General features: G+C 43.8%; 1 protein-coding gene and 1 long non-coding RNA gene across 3 annotated transcripts in view; one reads left to right on the forward strand and one right to left on the reverse strand.

Annotated features, from left to right (window-relative positions):
• The window catches only part of LOC135729598 (uncharacterized), a 548,602-nt gene that overhangs the window by 212,246 nt on the left and 316,173 nt on the right, over window positions 1-20,183 (reverse strand). The window lies entirely within an intron of this gene.
• Window positions 10,863-11,783, forward strand: LOC135722052 (uncharacterized). The gene is made up of 4 exons (XR_012335908.1): window positions 10,863-10,956; window positions 11,053-11,184; window positions 11,270-11,356; window positions 11,467-11,783. It is a non-coding gene; the product is annotated as an uncharacterized lncRNA (long non-coding RNA).

Below are 20,183 nucleotides of genomic sequence, written 5' to 3' on the forward strand. Positions count from 1 at the left end.
TCTATCTATCTATCTATCTTTCTACAGTACTGTGTGCAAAAGTCTTAGGCCACCATCACCAGCTTTGTTGTTTTAGTAAAGTTTTAATGTCCATCCATATTTATTTTCACTCTTTTTTAAGATACAAACAGAAAATACAGGACATATGTACACAAAATTTTAAACAAAACAATTTTCAGAACTAAATGTCTTCTTCAGGCATCAGTCAGTATTTAGTGTGACCTTTCTTGGCATGAAACGCATCTTGAGCCTTTTTGAGGAAGTCATTCGATTAGACTTAGAAATTATGATTTAATTTCATTTAGGTTTAAGAGATCCTGCAGCTGCCTACTATTGCTCAAGTGGAAGGGGAGTTTACCCTATATACTTGACATTTCAGCTTTTACTTTTATACTGTTTTTAAATACTACATACACATTTCCTGTATTGTCTGGTTGTATTCTAATAAAGAGACTGAGAAATAATTATATATGATCACTATAAAATTGCAAAAACAACAAATCTAATGGTAGCATGGTGCCCTAAGACTTTTGCACAGTACTGTATCATCTGTCTCTCTGTCTGTCTATACAGGTAGGTCTGTCTATCATCCATCTGTCCATCCACCCATCCATCTACCAAATCTCTCAATCCATCTACCTATATATCTCTATACATCCATTCACCAATTCATCCATACACCTAATTATTTGTTACATTTATATAGGGCTTTTCTGCAGCACTCAGAGCCCTTTTACATATAAAAGGAGGATTCTTCTGTGTGAAAAGGAATTAAAAGTAAGTAACTTGAAATGGGATATGAATTAAATGCAAGCAAGCATTTTTCCCATCATACATTTTAGGGGTGTGTCACAGGTCGGAGCGGACCACCAATACTGTGAGTCACGCTCCTCCCTCTCTTTCCACTCCAAGGAGTTCCCGCAACACACCAATGAACAGACAGACAAGAGGAATAAAATTATAACAAAGCTTTATTAAATTAAAGGGAAAAAGGAAGGGGGGAATTTAACTAATTAAATTCTTCTGTGGCCAAGCTGAAAGACACAACGTGCACTCAGGGTACTGGACGGTGGCTCCTCCGCTTGCGAGCAAGGATGCAGACTTTAGTTCTTCGGCTTCGAGGCGGCTGGTGGAAGCGGCCCCCAGGTAGGAACATAGGCATTAACTCTTTGACTTGCGGGTGGGGGTACAGGTAAGTACACCGGGCTTTAACTCTTTGCCTCACAGTTAGACATACAGGTAAGGATGCAGAGTTTCTAGTTCTTCAGCATACATGTGGGTATACAGATAAGTACTCAGGGCTTTATCTCTTCGGCTCACTGGTGGGCATACACGTAGGTACAGGGCTTTAACTCTTGGGCTTGCAGGTAAGTATACAGGTAAGTACACAGGGCTCTAGCTTTTGGGCGTACAGATGGGTATTCAGGGCGTTAGCTTTTGGGCGTACAGATGGGTATACAGGGCGTTGGCTTTTGGGCATACAGGTGGGTATAAAGATGAGTACACAAGGCTTTAGCTTCTGGTCGTACAGGTGGGTATACAAGTGAGTACACAGGGCTTTAGCTTTTGTGCGTACAGTTGGGTATACAAGTGATTACACAGGGCTTTAGCTTTTGGGCGTACAGGTGGGTATACAGGTGAGTACACAAGGCTTCAGCTTTTGGGCGTACAGGTGGGTAAACAGGTGAGTACACAGGGCTTTAGCTCTTGGGCTTACAGGTAGGTACACAGGTATTAACTCGGATGGGCATACAGGGGAAGATGCAGCACTTTAGGTCTTCGGCATACGGGAGAGCAGGTAGGTAAGAACACGGAGCTTTAGCTCTTCAGCATACAGGCAAACATACAGACCAGTGGCTGGTAGCAATGAGAGGAGACATGGCGATATGCAGGTAGGGATGGAGGCTTTAACTTTTCGGCTTACTGGTTGAGGGAGGCAAGCGACATCCAATCTCCTTTCTCAGATGGCTGAGCGTGGCATCATAGCATGAACTGGCATCTAGAAACACTCAACAATAGAGCTGTTAGACGTGAAGATAACCAGAGAATAACCCAATGGCAGTATGCAAGTAAAGGCACTCCCTCTCCTGACACAAGGCACAATAATCAAAGCCAACTCTTACTTCCACGGCCACCACCACCGGACGATGAGGAAGGTCGACCAGTCTCCCAGTCTTGGTCATGTGTTGGAATAATGTTAAGCACCAGCACTCTGCTCTTCTCAGGCAGAGCTCTTCCCTCTGTCTAGAGAATGATCACTGACAAACACTGATAAAGGCACTGCACTGCAATTTTCCTTGTCTATACACTCAAAAGAAATCACACACCGCACTCCACACACTCACAGTGATATAAGGCCAATAATTAGATCCAGCCCCGGGTTCCGAGTCCTGGCCAATAGTGCAGTCTAGGCGTGGGACAGACACAGAGGGTATTGAGGCCGCAAACCAGGGACTCCTTCCTCCTCCTCTACCACTTCCAACAAGGAAACACGAATATAAGCAAACTGGGTAGATAAACAGACACTGGTAGTTATATTGGCATTGAGGGAAAGACATCAACACACCAAACAGCAGTCATTCTCACCTCAGTTTGAAATAACACAGGGCAATACCTCTGTTGTTTAGGAGTATTTGGGCTTTTGGCAAGAAGGCAGCACTAGTACTAGTGGTAGCATACAAACGGGGAATTTCCCAAAATGTCGGACTGTCCCTTTAAATATCCATACTTCACTTCTCATAATACATGACAAATGTTCAAAAGCATTAACCCACCAGATCCCCTTCGCTCTTCCTCTTCTAATGCATATCTAATAAACTCAGTAAGGACAATGTAAACAAATGGCTTGTCACTTATTTCTTCCGTGTTTCATTTATAGATCTCCTTCTCCTTTCCACCACAGCCTGTAAGTCCACACAGCCATTCTCACCACCACACCAGCCACTTCCGTATCGCTCCTGGCGGACACACAGAACAATCTTTGCGCTTCCTGCTTCTCAAACAGCCCTTTTTATAAGTCCTCCTCCCTCTCGATGGTCCAATCACCCATTGCCACACTCTCTTCACACACCTGATGCGTATTTTGTGTGTTATCGTCGAGCGGATCCGGCCAGGTGTTACACTGAAATCGGCCCGGGTAGAAATATTCCCAACACTTTAGTTCCACCTGTACATAGTCACCCCATGACATCCTCCCTCGTTCTAGTCCCTTGGACGCGGGCCTACGACCCAACTTCCATATCTCTCAGGGGGTCGTCCTTGGTTTTCACATTGGGACCGTCGGGGTGGCGAGCGGGGTCTGGCCTTTCAGACGCGTTGTCAGGACCCCTCAGAGCCACAGCCCACCCTTCCACCAGCGGGGCACAAGCCACCGGGGCTGTTTCAGCCTCCACTACAGGTCTAGGATAGTTTGGGCATGGACAAATTAGGTTCCGATGTAACACCCGCTCTGGACCAGCCTTCTTCTATGGGCGGATCGCATAGACAGACCGCTACTGGCCCTGTATCACATACGGAATAGCTTCCCACCAGTCACTCAATTTACTTTTCCCTTGACGCCGGTTGTCCCATACCAACACTCTGTCTCCAGGTAACAAGGGGGCCTCTTGGGCCGTCCGGTCGTAGAGCCTCTTACTTTTGGCTGCGGCGACATTTATCTGCTCGGCAACCTGCTCGTATTGTTGTATTTGATATCCCGCCTGTATTCCCTAAAATACCCCGCCTCAATATAATTCAGTAATTCACCATCCGCATCACTCTACAAATGTACATTCAGATAAACCAAACCAACACTGCAAAATGATTGACTTTAACTCACCTCTCAATTGAGTGCGTTGATAGGTATTTAGTAACCTTGGGCAGTGTCCGGGCCGGGCTCAGCTGGATCCGGCTCTGGGGCGCTGGTCTATGATTTGTCCAAAAGCAAACTATCTCGTTTCAATAAATAAACTCACTCAGAGACTTATTTAAAAGAAAGTTTACGAATCGCCATAGACAGATGGCTTCGGTTTAATGAACAAAGTTTTTCATAACAAACAATTTCAGCTACAGAAATAAAATACGAATAGTTTTCACCACGAGGAACGGCCCAGATCTAACTGTGCCTCCCACATTTATAGTGCTCAAACCCCCCATGATGACACCAGGGGACTTTCAGCCTCTTTCCTTATTTGGACACAAATCCGTTCACTTCTTCTTTTAATCATGCACAGACTTCCTTTCTTAAGCAAGTAAAACGTTCGTGACATGAAGCAACCCAAAAACATACTATCACATAAAAAGAAAAATCAACTTAATTCCTTTTAGAAATGATTTGTTACCTTTTCTCTTTAACAAGGAAAACATATACTTATATCTATGGCCACCCTATAGAATAGGTGGCCTTCATTTCTCTATATATTAACAAAGAAAGAAAAATCACAAGTTGCTCAGGCACGGTGTTGCAAAACCACCTGGTACCTCTTTCTGCATGCACGCGAGTCCTGCGTGACACAGGTTACAAAACACATAAAAAATCACACATATAGTTGAACGGCGCTGAATCCTTAAATTATTAAAGATTCAACCTCGTCCATCATATTTCTTAAATTTGTCCTTTTATCGGATTCGGTTGGGGCCCTTTCCATTTCCCGTATTAATTTATTAACCCTCTGGGGTCTAATGGGTTTTTAGGGCCCTGGAGAAGTTTTGACCTGCACTGACATTTGTGCTTTTTTCAGTTGCTTAAAAACATAATAATGGCAAAAGTCTTATAACACTGCATTCAGCACAAACTGGGCTACTATATTATATGATTTACATGTATGTACATGTTTGTATTTTTGAGAGAAAAATGTTTATGCATGGTTTTTGAAAAAGAAAAACATTTAAGTGACTGATATAAGTCCACAAAACTCATTCTAAACATGTTTTCCCAAGACTTTTCAAAACAGGATCTAGTAGTCTAGAGATTTTTCTTTAAAATGATGTAAAAATCATTCTGCTTACTCCTTCACATAACACAATATATTGATTTACAATTTCAAAGTCACTTTTTGGTTAGGAAGGCAATATGAAGCTCTTGAATAATCTGTGATTGACAGCTGAAGAACAAAACAATTGCATAATGAGCTGCATAATGAGCCTTTAGGTAGGAATGTGAAGATGCCATTATTGTTACGTGTTTGTTTGTGAAAGCAACACAAAAGAAATGCCTTCATATGCATGATCCTGTGTTAAATAAACTTACTGTGCAGAGATATACGCGAATAAACTGGGTTTTAGATGTGTTTAGATGCGTCTTAATACAAAGTGGGTCAAATATGAGGCATTGTGTGTTTGTGTATGCGTTTGGCCGTTGATCGCGTCTGACGGAAGCACAAAGAAAACATAAGCGCATGGAGATAACTTTTATTTACTAGGCGAGAGTAACCAAGTAGATGTGATGTTTGTGTCACCAGGTGACGATCTGTAAGGGCGCAACCAAAAGTGTGGAAGACGGGTTCCGCCCGGACAACTAACTCCAAACACCGGAATTTCCGGGGTTTCCCCGAACACGAAATCAGGCCAAATTATACACAGGTGGGGGCGATTTACACAGCGATTTCTGATAGGTCGATCAGGAGAACAAGCAGAGTACAAAAAGGCCTTTGAAGACATCAGAGGGGAGCTTGTTGGTGTACTTTGTCCACGCTGTGTTGCTGCTGTGTAGGGCCGCCGTTTTGATGCATATCGATCCCTTGGGGAAGCAGGGGCAGAAGGTGACTAGGTGAAGAGACTGGTGGACGGATTTACTTGTGAGTGTGCGAATCCAGAGTCAACGAGTGCAGTTAAACCCCAGGTTGTGAGAACAAACAACGAGTGAGTAACCGCTGTTGTGTGTGGATGCAGTATTGACAAACGGCTGCTATTGTGTATTCTGAGTGTGTTAAAGGTACCTGGCCCCACTGTGAAGGGAAGCGTGGGTGAGCCGTGGGACTACCGGAAGCACGGACAGGAACCACTCGGTTGGGGGAGCCGTCTGCTGTAGGTCGTCTGGCCCTGCGAACACAAGAAGTGTGGGTGAGCCAAACAGGTGGTAAAATAATACGCAGGGGTTGTGCTGATTTTTTCATTGTGTACTATACTATCTCTCCTGCGACAAGAGCGACGCCCAACCAGCCTCACTGAACGCTCGAGGCCAGGTGGTCCAGTCCCGAAATTCACGTGAGAGTGTGTCGAGTGCTGTGGGTGAGTGCAATTATCATTGGTGTCTACACAACGCTTGCTGTGTGTGCTGTGCTTGTAGTGTTTAGAACTGCCCCAGCCTTGGACGACTCGTGAGGGAAGAAGAACACGTTGTGGCTCGTGCCCCATGCGAAGAAGAGACCAAATCTTTCGGCCCCCTGCGTGTGAGTAATAACCGCATCACTTTGAAAGTAGGTCCAGCGTTACGTCCAAGTGAGTAGCAACTAAGTGTACTGTACGGATTTTGGGTCGTGGCAATATTTGAATCTATCCCCCAGAAGTCTTTGGTGTGTGCGGAGCCTCATCAAGAGTTCGCCCCAGCTCGCGGCCCCTGGCTGTCCAAGCAAGGAGGGAGAGCTAGGGAAGCGTTCGGCTCCGTGGCACTCGACCCATCAGCCCCTACGACACCCTTGAGGCGTAAGCAGACGGGTGGAGGTATACGGTGCACCAACGTTGTTGCGAAAGCCCACTGTCCGAAGGAAACAAGAAGTTTAAACCTTGTGAGTAACCTATCTGTGTGATGTATTAACCTACCTATACTTACAGCAGCGCCCCGAGGAAAGAACGAACTGTGAGGAGAGAGTGAAATACCTACCTTTGCTCTAGTGCACTGCCTCGAAACAAAGTAGAAGTCCAAGCCTCGTGAGTAACTTACCTGTGTGATGTGTTAATCTGTCTGTGCTTATAGCAAAGTCCTAAGTGTTTTTAAAGTGCCCTTTCCCCTTTTCCCCTCCCCTTTCCTTATTTTTAAGTATTTAAATAAAGATATATTTTTAAACGTAGTATACTTGTCTGTCTGGTCATTGGAGTGGTCTTGGGAACCTCCTCGAGGTGGAAGTTAGAGAGGGGCGTGGCCTTTTAGTCAACTTGGGTCCACCCCCGGCCGTGACATTTGCAATCGTCTTTTATAAGAATACCAAAAAGCGCGTCAGAGGCATCATGTCTTTGTGTGTGAGTTTGGACATCGATCCCATCACACTGACGAAGCACACACACTCGCGTCTGTCTGGAGATTTAGGCGCGAGTAAACAGTTATGTGATGTGTGCAATCGCATCTTTTATAATGATACCACAAAGCGCTTCAAATATGAGGCATTGTGTGTTTGTGTGTGCGTTTGGACGTCGATCGATTCACACTCGCGTCTGGAGATAACTTTAGTTACAGTCACGAGTAAACAAGTAGATGTCATGTTTCCAGCACTCGGATTAAAACTCAACACAGCAGTGAATGGCTGCAGAGACGGAATGTACATTGACTGTGGGGTTGACTAATGAATATGATCTCTGCTCTTCTCTTCAATGGAGCGGGGCGTGGCTCATTATAGATAATGAAGCAACAGAAGAAAGACGGTACATCTCTCTCTTCTAATACAGTTAACAACGAATTACAATATTTGTTTTCGATTTCACTTACATCATTTAACAGCAGACATTCGAAGCATTATGTACATAGGGAAGAAACAGGGAAGCCACCAAACACTTCTGTGTTTTCCCTATTTAAAGACTGTTACATAAGGAGTTATACCAGTAAGTATGGTGCCACGAAATAAAACTTTTTTTGGTACCATAGGAATGAATGGGGCTAGGCTAAATGCTAACACATTCACAACACGTTGTACAGTGCACGCATTGAAAAAAGATAGGTATGTATTAATTTGTCTAGGTTGAGGTAATAACATAGTTTAATATGGCAAAAGGGTAGACTATTCCTTTAATCATTTCAATCATTACTGTGGTAGTTCTGATGAACTCTTCTTTGCTTATGCAAGCGTTTCTTCTGTCTTCTCTTTTGCTCCTCCTTCTTCTCTTTGCCTTTTTCTTTCTGTTAACCTTGATTAATTAAATCATTGTGATTAACTTTAATTCACTTAGGCGTGTATATTGCATTTCATCTCTTTGGTCATATGGCCCATCTGACACAACCTTTTTGGCCCAACACTTGTACTTCCACTTCCTTTTTTCCCAACTTGTGGTCTCACGCTATCTCTTGCAAATGCTATCTCTTGTAAAACCTGTGAAATTTTGGTTGACTAGTAGATTGCACCTAATATCTTTGGGTCATATGGCACATCTGACACAACAGTATGCAAAAAGGAAGGGGCTGATGGTGGCGACCCACCCACTTTGTCAGGCTCAGGGTCTCCTCGGCCACAGACGTCCCCAGCACTAGGTCAGTGGGCAACCACAAGTGTCTCCCAAACATAAGGTAACTCGGGGCATACCCCGTGGTGCTATGCACACTGTTATTGTATGCTTGTACTAATGCAGGAAGATTATTCACCCAGTCGTTCTGGTGCTCTTTGTGTAACGTGCCCAGCAGGCCCAGCAAGGTATGATTAAAGCACTCACATCCCCCATTCCCCTGAGGGTGGTATGGCGTAGTGTGGGTCTTCTTGCATCCATACATCTGGCACAATTCTTTAATCACCTTAGACTCGAAATTAGGCCGCTGATTGGTGTGTAGAAACTCTGGGCACCCAAAGGGTTGAAACACAGCCCTCCACAAAGCACTGACAGTGGTGTTTGAAGTCTGGTCCAGGGTTGGGATGGCCCAAGCATACTTAATGAACAAGTCCGTGATCACCAGGATGTTCTGATAGCAGTCCATTGGCCGGCCCAAAGTCAGGTAGTCCATGGGCACGATGTGAAGGGGAGCCCTGGCTTGTATCGGGATCATCGCGGCTCTGACATCCTTCCTGGACTTGAACAAGGTGCAACGAGGACACTCCTGAATAAACGAGCTTACAGATGCCTTCATCCCCGGCCAGTAGAAATGCCTTCGCAACAGTGACACTGTCCTCTCATGCCCCTGGTGCCCCAACTGGGTGTGGTATGCCCTCAACAGAGCCTGCACCTGAACTTCTGGTGCCACCACCTGACAGATTTCGTCTCCCAGCCCAGGATCTCTGATGGACCTACATATCACTCCATCCTTCAGTTGAAGGAAAATTACAACCCGACCCGGCCCGTGGCTTTTAAAGCCCGGACCCGATGTAACCCGACACATCAACGTGAATTATCTGTCCGAACCCGACCCGCGGCCCGACCCCGCCGACCCCCCCTGCCTTTTTTTTCTTATACACGTAGGCTATTATCATGACCAGCAGATGGGAATTCAAATCAAGCTTTAATGTTCACGCCTTTTAACAATACAAACAACTGAAACAATAAACTTTAAATATAGGCTATATAAATATGCCTTAAATAAAAATGACACAATAATAAATAAAAAAAACTCAAACATGTACCAAGCCAGTGGCTTTTCCTCCTGTAGTAGCAGGCAACGGTGAATTCACCTGTGTTTACTTTTCTCCATCTCTTCTTCTCCAGACAACAGGCGTGCATGCAGTGATAGCAATAAGCTCCGGGGCAGATCCGCAACGGATCCGCTCTGAAGCCGGCAGCTCCGGTCTGGATCCATTGCTGATCCGCGCCGGAGCTTATTGCTATCCCCCGCCCCTCTCTGTGATGCACGCAACAGCCAGACCAGACTTTCTTTACAGTGAATAGCAGTGATGATTAATTTTTTTTTACGAAGTGTAAAAGATTAAAGAGCACCTATTATGAGATACACGTTTTTAAACATCCTTTTGTGTGTAAGTTTGTATTAGTACATGCTAACGATATTCAAAAAGTACATACCTCAAAGAAAACGATGACGCGAGTTATCGTCTCTAACGTTCAAGGACTACAAAAAACACTCGGATTGTAGGCAACAGTTTACTTCCTGGGATTGGTGACGTAGATAAGACCAACATTATCATAGTTCAGCCCTCTCTGCTTTGCTTGGGTACGCCCTCAAAGACGGGGGTGGGGAGCGCTGAGTCAGAAGAGAGCTAAAATGGCGGAGGTTGGGAGTCCCTGCTTTGACTCTGTTTGCAAACTCTTGTTTCATTGTTTAAGCGATTAAATCTCTTGAGTAGACGCTGTCTCTTTAGATGCAATGGCAAAATAGCACTTTATGGACTTACACAGAGGACATCATGTTTAATACGGTTCCGGAAAAATCAGTCAGAAGTTGTTCACGGAGTTTTCACAATAACTGCTGCTCATGAACCGAAGCTGCGCGACGTCTCCTGCTGAAAGTTGGATTAATGTGCACTTCTGGATCACAGGCTGTAAGTATTCATGTTTATTATTTGCCTTTACTGTAAGTTACGTTACCGGTAACCGGAGCTTAACATTATGTGTAGAGCTCAGATATATATCTATGTGTAGAGCTAGAGCTAAGCTTGCAAGCTAATTGTGTTGTGTTGTAATAATGTATTTCATAAACAACGTACCATATTTACACACGTGTATGTTGAATTATGCAGACTATCGTTTGTATCGATGTTTATTTAGACGTGTTTACAAACTTGCTAAGCTTCTCCAGCTAAACTGTTACCGGTAAAGTTTGTTCTCATGATCAAACTCAAGTCAAGAAACTCTAAGTACAGATGATTTGTTTAACGTTATATGTATTTTACTGTTGTATTTACTTGAAGCTTTCTTAGATTTTGAAACGAAGTAAACACGTAATGTGTGTTGCTAATGTTGGGCCATGTAATACATTAACGTTTTAATGAATAGTCTAACGATTTATAATCGTTGTACTCTATTGTTATAATATGTCTTTTTGACTGAATACATGTTTGTTTTATTTGTCTATATCCTAGATTCACAGCAGGACACATCCTTCTACACTGTATGCAAACATGCAACATCATTACACACAGTACAAGGAGTTAGGCTGGCATATGAGGAGCAAAGGTATGTAACACATATGATGTATTTAGCTAGTGAAACCACTACCAGTCTTAAATGTATAACTGATGATGACAAAGTTTTTTCTCTGCATAATCATAGGAACCCAGGCAGTAGCATCGTTTCACAATGTTTCCATCACCATCATCAGTGGATGCCTTTGCCGTCCGTAGCCTGAGATTTCAGATTTGCAGCAAAAAATGTGACTTTCCCATTTATTGGAATGCTGTGCAGGTATTTAAGTATTTTAGTAACTGTGTTAAATAAAGTACGGTAGTATTTACTTTTAAAATAAATGTATTGCTTATTTATATTGCAGCCATCCATTACAATGTCACCAAGCCGTAACAAAAGCAGGAGAGGGAAAGTACAAGGCTATGTTCCCAAAACACACAAGTGACATACTGTAAGCAGTAATGTTTTATTTCAAATACATTCATAATTAAAAACTTAATGTATGAAGCAGGGAAATAAATTATCAAAACAAAAGATTTATTGACTGCAATATTTGTACAGTTATGTGGATGATGTGATCAGGCTTGTGTTTGCTGAGGTATTTGAAGATAAGCTGAAGGAAACCCCGATTCCAATGGACCTGGCATCACAGTTTGAGAGACCTTCGAAGGAGGACGTGATTGCATGCCATCTTCAGTGCAGGGGTCGTCGGAAGCCAACATTCTGATCAGGAAGCTACAAGCATATCTGGAGAACAACACACGACAGGATGATAACCCTAAAGTGTCATCTTAGATAGCACCAGCTGACAAAGCTTTGATATGCCATTTATCTGAATAGATAGCTGTAAGAAGTGAATTGAACAATTTTTGAAAGACGAGCACAACATGGTTACTAAAGTATGTTTATTTGTATATTGTTTAACATTTAAATATATATTTGTAATAAATAAACTTTTGACTGACTACTATATTTTCTTTAAAGTTACATCTTTTGTACTTTTGGGTACTTTGTTACTATAATAATATTTTAGTGTTATTGGTTTAAAAATGTAATAAAACTTACTCTAGTCCTGCGCCTCAAAGGCTTATAGTCGGTACAATAAATGTTCTGTGTGTAGGGATTTAGACAATTTGTGCAAAACCTGGATGATGAATCACGCAGGTAAGAGGCCCTGGAACCTGTTGCATTTTCCTTAAAACCTAGTAAGTAAAAACATAGCACAGTCTTTCATAATAAAGTTTACCATAGTAAAATGTAGAACTAACATTCATTTCAATTAATACTTTCTTTGTGCTACATTTGGTGTTTCCATATAGTTTGCACAGTAAAATAGTATGTAAGCAGTATTTTATAATTAAGTTTACTATAGTAAAATAATGTAGAAATTACCAAGTGAAATCGTTTTATAATCATTTCAACAAATACTTTATATGTGCTACATTTGGTGTTTCCATATAGTTTGCACAGTAAAATAGTATGTAAGCAGTATTTTATAATTAAGTTTACTATAGTAAAATAATGTAGAAATTACCAAGTGAAATCGATTTATAATCATTTCAACAAATACTTTATATGTGCTACATTTGGTGTTTCCATATAGTTTGCACAGTAATAGAGTATGTAAGCAGTATTTTATAATTAAGTTTACTATAGTAAAATAATGTAGAAATTACCAAGTGAAATCGTTTTATAATCATTTCAACAAATACTTTATATGTGCTACATTTGGTGTTTCCATATAGTTTGCACAGTAATAGAGTATGTAAGCAGTCTTTTATAATAAATTTTACTAGAGTAAAATAATGTAGAAATTACCAAGTGAAATCGTTTTATAATCATTTCAACAAATACTTTCTATGTGCTACATTTGGTGTTTCCATATAGTTATGTAGTACGTTATAATTACCTTTTGGATGTCTTTGCAACACATTTTCGTCTTCGTTTAGCATTCTGGCAGAGCTAAGGACACCTAAAAAAGTTAAATCCAATCGCGTTCATTGATGGAGATCGTTTATATCGTAACGACCGTCTGAACTCTCTGGATCGAGCTCGAAGTGGTAAGGCAGTACAGACACCATCGTTTATAGAGAAATATAGCGCTTGTTTACGTTGCCTCTGAGGCTGTGACTCTCAGTCAGAATCTGTGTCAACCCACGCCTAGTCAGGGGCGTAACCCTTCAAACACACGCCGAACCCAGTTGACCAATAACAGTTGAGTAGTCATCTGACCAATCCGATTACACTAGACATTTTGGGAGGCGGAGACAGGAACTAAACCGAGCGTTTTCCAGACAGTGGGAAATCGGTGAGGTATGTAAGCAATTTATAAGACTCACAATGCATTAGTTCAAGTTTTAATAACATGTATGTACTATGGGATATTGCAATAACGTGCTAACGTGCCAATTTATTAGCATAATTGGTGCTCTTTAAGCCTGAGGTCCGACCCGATTCATTTGCTTATATTTTTGACCCAAACCCGGAATCCGCGGGTCTCGTCGGGTTTGTCGGGCCGGCCCGACCCGTTGAGAACTCTAGCCCGTCGCTTCACCCTCGTTGGCCCTTTACCTCGTCTCAGCCACAAACCCAAACCCAACTTCGTCGTCTGCAGGTAGACCAAGGGGTTATTGTCAGTCACCACCTGTACCTTGGCGCCACATAGGTAGTCTTTGAATTTCTCACTCAGAGCCCACTTTAAAGGTGCAAAAGGTGTTTGTTTTATACATTTTTGCAAAATTACTTGAAACTGTCTTTACTAAATGATAAAAGACTATTTATTAGGTCATCACATCCGCGATTGGCCCTCTGGCTTGTCAATCACTGCCATAACGATCCCTGTGAGAGATGTGCATGCTCCAGTAACTTTACTCCGTCTTAAGTTTCGGTTTGTTTTCATTTTCGATCCTGCTTTCCTCCTCGAATTTGCACCATGGAAGAAAAAACCCAAAGGAGGACGCAAAAGAAATACTTTTTTAAGTCGCTGGGAATAGGAGAAAATTGTCAGACAAACGTAATGTAACCAGAGTCGTTATTGGAGAAACATTTCAACGCTGGAGAGCAATGAAGCAACAGAGAGGTGTCAAGACAGACGCGCAGTTCGCAAAATTCTTCCCGACAGGTAACGGTGATTATTCTTTCTTTGTGGAATAATTATTGTTGTACTGTTATTCAGGTATATTGACGTTGTTCTTATACTGTAGTTGTAAGGCAGTTATCAGTCTGCTACATGCTAGTTGAAATGGGAGTAGCATCGACTGATCTAACGTTTTAACGTCTAGTGTGTTTATTATCATATCATTTCACATAATGAATCCACTGACGCGACACAGCATATGCCGGTGGTAAACAAACACTCGTGTTCAAATATTTGTGCACGAGTTTTGGAAGGCGTTCCCTAGAAATGAGCTGTGAAGGAGGGAGGCTGTTCTTACGCATGCATTCATTTAAAAAACTCAGTAACCGTTTTTGGATTCTCAGTCGGCGAAAAACATCCTCTTTTGCGCCTTTAAGGCCAACAGCTCCAATTTGAATTAACTATCATTGGAGTCGTTCCTCTCAGCCGGGTGGAGACTTCCAGAAGTTGATAAAGGGGTTTGGCGATCTTGGGGAAATCCTTGATGAAGCGCCGGTAATATCCTACAAAGCCCAGGAAAGACCTAACTTGCCGCACTGTCTTGGATACACCCCACTCCTGCACAGCTGACACTTTCTCTGGTTCTATGGAGACTCCAGAGGCACTCACACAATGGCCCAGGAACTTCACTTCTCTCCGCAATATATGACACTTCTCTGGTTGAAACTTCAGCCCATACTTTTCCATCGCCTGAAATATTTTCTCCAAATGCTGCAATTGTGATTCAAAGTCCGGGGAATAGACAATGAACACCAATCCAGGTACACCAATGTGGTGTCTACCAACTGTCTGCCCAGACACCACTGCATTAGCCGTTGGAAGGTGGCCAGCTTGTTGCAAAGGCCGAAGGGCATCTGGTTCCACTCAAAAAGTCCAAAGGCAGTGGTGAATGCAGTCTTCTCCGGGCCGGCTCTTCTACCTGCACCTGCTAGCCAGATCCAAGGTGGAATACCATGCTGACCGAGTCAAGCTGGAAAGGGAATCCTCGATCCGAGGCAGCGGAAAGGCATCCTTTTTGGTTACTTGGTTCAGTTTCCGATAATCTACACAAAACCTCCAAGCTCCTCTTTTCTTCTGTACCAGGACAATCAGGGCCGCCCATGGGCTGCTGCTCTCCCGAACGATCCCCCTGTCTAGCATCCCCTGCAATAGTGTGCAGACTTCTGAATACACGGTGGGTGGCACTGGGCGATACCTCTCTCGACTGGACACAGCATCCTCATTAGCCGCCATTACCTCACATGTTGATCACGAATGCAGTGAACATGTGCACATGCGAGTGATCCTTTGTTTAATAAACTTGCTGTGCGGAGATATATGCTTAGACGCAACTAAATAAGAACTGTACTGTTTTATAAGAATACCAAAAAGTGCGTCGAGTTTCCTGACTCGTGTGTTTGTGTATGTGCGTTCCAATCGCGTGAACAGTTTGAAGGAAGAACAAAGAAAACAATCGCGTCTGGAGATACTGACACACATAGGCAAGTAAATAAGGATTTAGATGTCATGTTTGGTGCAAACGGATGAAACAACAAGGAATGGAGAGACTGGATTGTGAATTGCGTATCCACTGACTGCAGGAGGCACGAGTCATGCATATGGATGTCTCTGCTCATTCACTTCAATAGCGCGGGGGTGTGGCAATCTCATCTCATTACAGTTAAACAGGTAACAGGCGAAAGACGGTACCTCTCCTCCTTCTCATAAAGTTTACACCGAATGACAATATGTGACCCGTCACGGAAACCAGGGACACAAGTCGGCTGCACAAGTTTTGAGAAAATGAGAATCAAAGTGTTTTTTTCAAAATTTGTGATTTTCGTTTTATTGCAGAATCTCTTAGTTGAGATCACGAAGAAGCCTCTCCATGTATGAGATAGCAGTTTATGTATATTTAAAAGCGTACATTTTGCGGTTGAAATAGGCTTGTTTTTCCAGAGATTCTAGCGTGCAGCCTCATTGTCTGTGTGTATATTTACATACTGGATAAGCTTGTGTTTTCGCCTCCGCCCCCACAGGGAACAGCGTGACTACTGAATAAGGATAGTTCGCCCAAAACTGAAAATAATGTCATTAATGACAATGTCGTTCTAAACTCGGAAGACCTCCGTTCATCTTCGGAACACAGTTTTAGATGTTTTAACTTTAGATTTAGTCCGATAGCTTTCTGTTTCCTCCATTGAAAATCTATGTACGGTTTCCATGTCCAGAAAGGTAATAAAAACATCATCAAAGTAGTCCATGTGACATCAGTGGGTCAGTGAGATTGTGGTGAAGAATCGAAAATACAGTTTGGTCCAAAAATAGCAAGAATTACGACTTTATTCAGCATTGTCTTCTCTTCCGGCTCGAGCGTGAAGTCATGTGACTTGTAGTGACGCGGCTGCCCTGTTCCTCAGACATGTTTGCTTTGTTTTATTTATTTTTTTCAAACTTATAGTGTGCGTCTCCCCAGACTGTAAATGAAGCTCGGGCGCACAAAACAAAAGAAAGATAAAAGAAGCTGGGCGGAACAAATAACAGTCAGCCGCATCGTACGTCAGCCGCGTCACTAACTTTATGGGGCGCCGCAGTCGGATGATGTCAAAGTACCGCGAGAGCTCTTCAAGAAATCTTACGGAGTAGTTTAATTTCGACTCGCTCTCGCGGTACTTTGGCGTCTTGCAGCGCAGCATGAAGTCAAACTCATAAGTTACACAGAGACCCTATTTTAAATACAAAATTTGATGGCGGGTTCATGTGTTTGACGAAACGTAAATACTGGAGTGTAATCTGATATACCCTTACATGTTACGATGTTAATAGTCCTCAAATTGTATATTATATTGTATTACCAGAAGTTCATGCGAAATCTGATGTAAACAATAGACTATATATTTCACGGATTATACGCATTTGTGGACAAAAATCATTGGATGATCACACATCTGAAACAGACTGGATTCGACTTGTGATCCCCACAAAGGTAAAAGTCCTGTTTATCTTTGCATGTTGTTCATTCGGACTTCTGTAATAAAATACTACATATGATGCTAGAACATTTGTACCTCAAAAAGGCTTTACAGGGGGTATGGCTTAGCTAAATGATATGGAAATGAGCCCTATTGTCTCTCCAGCCAGGGAAAAGGGGAAGTGTTAACTTTTTTCTTTCTCAAATTTCTCAGCATTCTCCTTCTTGAATGTGTTACATTCAAATGGCCACAACTTCTTATTAGATTTCCATGTGTTACACATCGTTAGAAAGCTTAGAAACTGCACTTTCAGAATCTATGAATAACTCAAAATGCCCCAGATCCGACTTGTGTCCCTTCTTTCCGTGACTGGTCACATATATCGACCCCAGAGTGTTAACAGATGGGCCGGCATCCTCTCTCTCGCCTTATCCAATGGCGGGCTTGTTTGGGTCAATGCCACTTCCACCACCATAGGACATACCTGACGAAAACTGATGTCTCTCCCCTCTCTCACTTAGTGGGAGTCCACCATGGTCACCCGGGCCAGCCGTTGATGATGATGTAAATTAACTGGGATAACGCGTACCGGCAAGCTATCCGGCCGATGTCTTCACGCCCTTTCCGAACACTGGCCATGTGAACCTGGCGACAATCAGCTACAATCCGCTCCCACTCTCGTTTCTCTGCTGGTGGTATGGTTTTCACAGGCCTAGCCTGAAACAATTCCTCCCAACAATATGCAATTACGTTCGTACCTAGAAGGGCTCGATGGGTCCCCAGGCAATGGTCCCGGAAGATAACCACCCCCTTCTGGGGCACGGTGATCCCATGTATCTCCAAATCTGTAACTAGATAACCGATGTAGGGGATCTCAAATCCATTTGCTCCTCTCAGGGTGAGCCAGGGGGCCTCTGTTCCTTGTATACGGCTACCTTTGAATAGTTCCTTAGACAGACTCTCAGAAAATAGGGTGACTTGGGACGCGGTCTCTACTAGGCAACATACTTTAACGCTATGCCCAATCAGCTGGTCTCTGGGGGCAGCCGCTCGGGGCGGGTCAATTAGGGGGGTCCTGACCACCTGGCCAGACTGGGCGCCTCCCTGGCTTTCGACCTCCGTCCGAATAACCCCGTTCTCGAGGTACAGCCGGTAGGTTCTGTGAGCCTAGACGTAACTCCTCTAAGAGTGTTTTAGACAACTCGGTCATCTGTTCCCGGACATCTTTCAGGAGTTCAGTGTGTTAAGTTTGTCTCCAGGTCACCAGTCCAGAAGCGGCTGCCACTGCTCAGCTAACCGCCGAATCTACCACCTCCGCCTGATCAGACTCCAAGGCCAAAGCCTCTTTCCTTAAATCTTCGAAAGTCATGTCTGGATCTCGACGAAACTGGACACGTTAACTCTGAAGAACTGGGCCTTCTCTTAGTCCCAGCAGAAACTGATCCCGTAACAGGGTTTCTCCATCCCCCAGGCCATGATCACGTCTCTGCTGCAGCCTAGTGAACTGCTCTCGCAGCTGTAGCGCAAAGGCCCGTATGGGTTGCCGGGGCCTCTGTTTGCAATTGAAGAACTGAGCCCGAAGAATAGCTACCGGGGTTGCATCACCATACTGCTCAGTCAGGAAATTGAATACAGCCTGCGCGGTGGCTCGAGCTGCCTCCTGGCCAGCCTGGACCTCTCTTCGGGCTTCCCCCTCAAGGGAGTTCAACACAAACTGTAACTTCTGCGAGGCACTCAGCCCCTGAATTCCAGCCAAATTTTCAACTTGGGCCTTCCATTCAGACAATCTCACTTCTGATCCTGGTCCTCCATACCTCTGTGCCCACGGGGCTCCCATAAAAATGGGCATGACTCGGGTAGGGGCCTCTGGTAACTCGTCGTCTGCCATCGGGGAATTCCAGTGGCTCAACTTGAGGTGGAATCCTGCCGACTACGCCAAATCTGTCACAGGTCGGAGCGGACCACAATACTGTGAGTCGCGCTCCTCCCTATATTTCCACCCCTCAGAGTTCCCGCAACACCCCAATGAACAGACAGACAAGAGGAATAAAATTATAACAAAGCTTTATTAAATTCAAGGGAAAAAGGAAGGGGGGAATTTAACTAATTAAAATCTTCTGTGGCCAAGCTGAAAGACACAACGTGCACTCAGGGTACTGGATGGTGGCGTACTGCGAGCAAGAATGCAGACTTTAGTTCTTCGGCTTCCAGGCGGCTGGTGGAAGCGGCCCCCAGGTAAGAACACAGGCGTTAACTCTTTGACTTGCGGGTGGGGGTACAGGTAAGTACACGGGGCTTTAACTCTTTGCCTCACAGGTAGACATACAGGTAAGGATGCAGAGTTTCTAGTTCTTCAGCATACATGTGGGTATACAGATAAGTACTCAGGGCTTTATCTCTTCAGCTAACAGTTGGGCATACAGATAAGTACTCAGAGCTTTATCTCTTCGGCTCACAGGTGGGCATACAGGTAGGTACAGGGCTTTAACTCTTGGGCTTGCAGGTAAGTATACAGGTAAGTACACAGGGCTCTAGCTTTTGGGCGTACAGATGGGTATGCAGGTGAGTCTGCAGGGTGTTTGCTTTTGGGCATACAGTTGGGTATACAGATGAGTACACAAGGCTTTAGCTTTTGGGCGTACAGGTGAGTATACAGGTGAGTACACAGGGCTTTAGCTTTTGGGCGTACAGGTGGGTACACGGGGCTTTAGCTCTTGGGCTTACAGGTAGGTACACAGGGCTTTAACTCTTGGGCATTCAGGAGGGCAGGCAGGTAAAGATGCAGAGTTTTAGCTCTTTAGCGTACAGGCTGGTGGAAGAAGACATACAGGTGAGTACATAAGTATTAACTCGGATGGGCATACAGGTGCAGCACTTCGGCCTATTGGAGAGGAGGTAGGTAAGAACACGGAGCTTTAGCTTTCCAGCATACAGGCAAACATACAGACCAGTGGCTGGTAGCAATTAGAGGAGACACGGCGATATGCAGGTAAGGATGGAGGCTTTGACTTTTCGGCTTACTGGTTGAGGGAGGCAAGCGACATCCAATCTCTTTTCTCAGACGGCCAAGCGTGGCGTCATAGCATGAACTGGCATCTAGAAGCACTCAACAATAGAGCTGTTAGACGTGAAGATAGTATGCAAGTAAATGCACTCCCTCTCCTGACACAAGGCACAATATTCAAAGCCAA

This window comes from Paramisgurnus dabryanus, chromosome 24, assembly GCF_030506205.2.
Source record: "Paramisgurnus dabryanus chromosome 24, PD_genome_1.1, whole genome shotgun sequence".
In the NCBI taxonomy this organism is placed as follows: Eukaryota; Metazoa; Chordata; class Actinopteri; order Cypriniformes; family Cobitidae; genus Paramisgurnus; species Paramisgurnus dabryanus.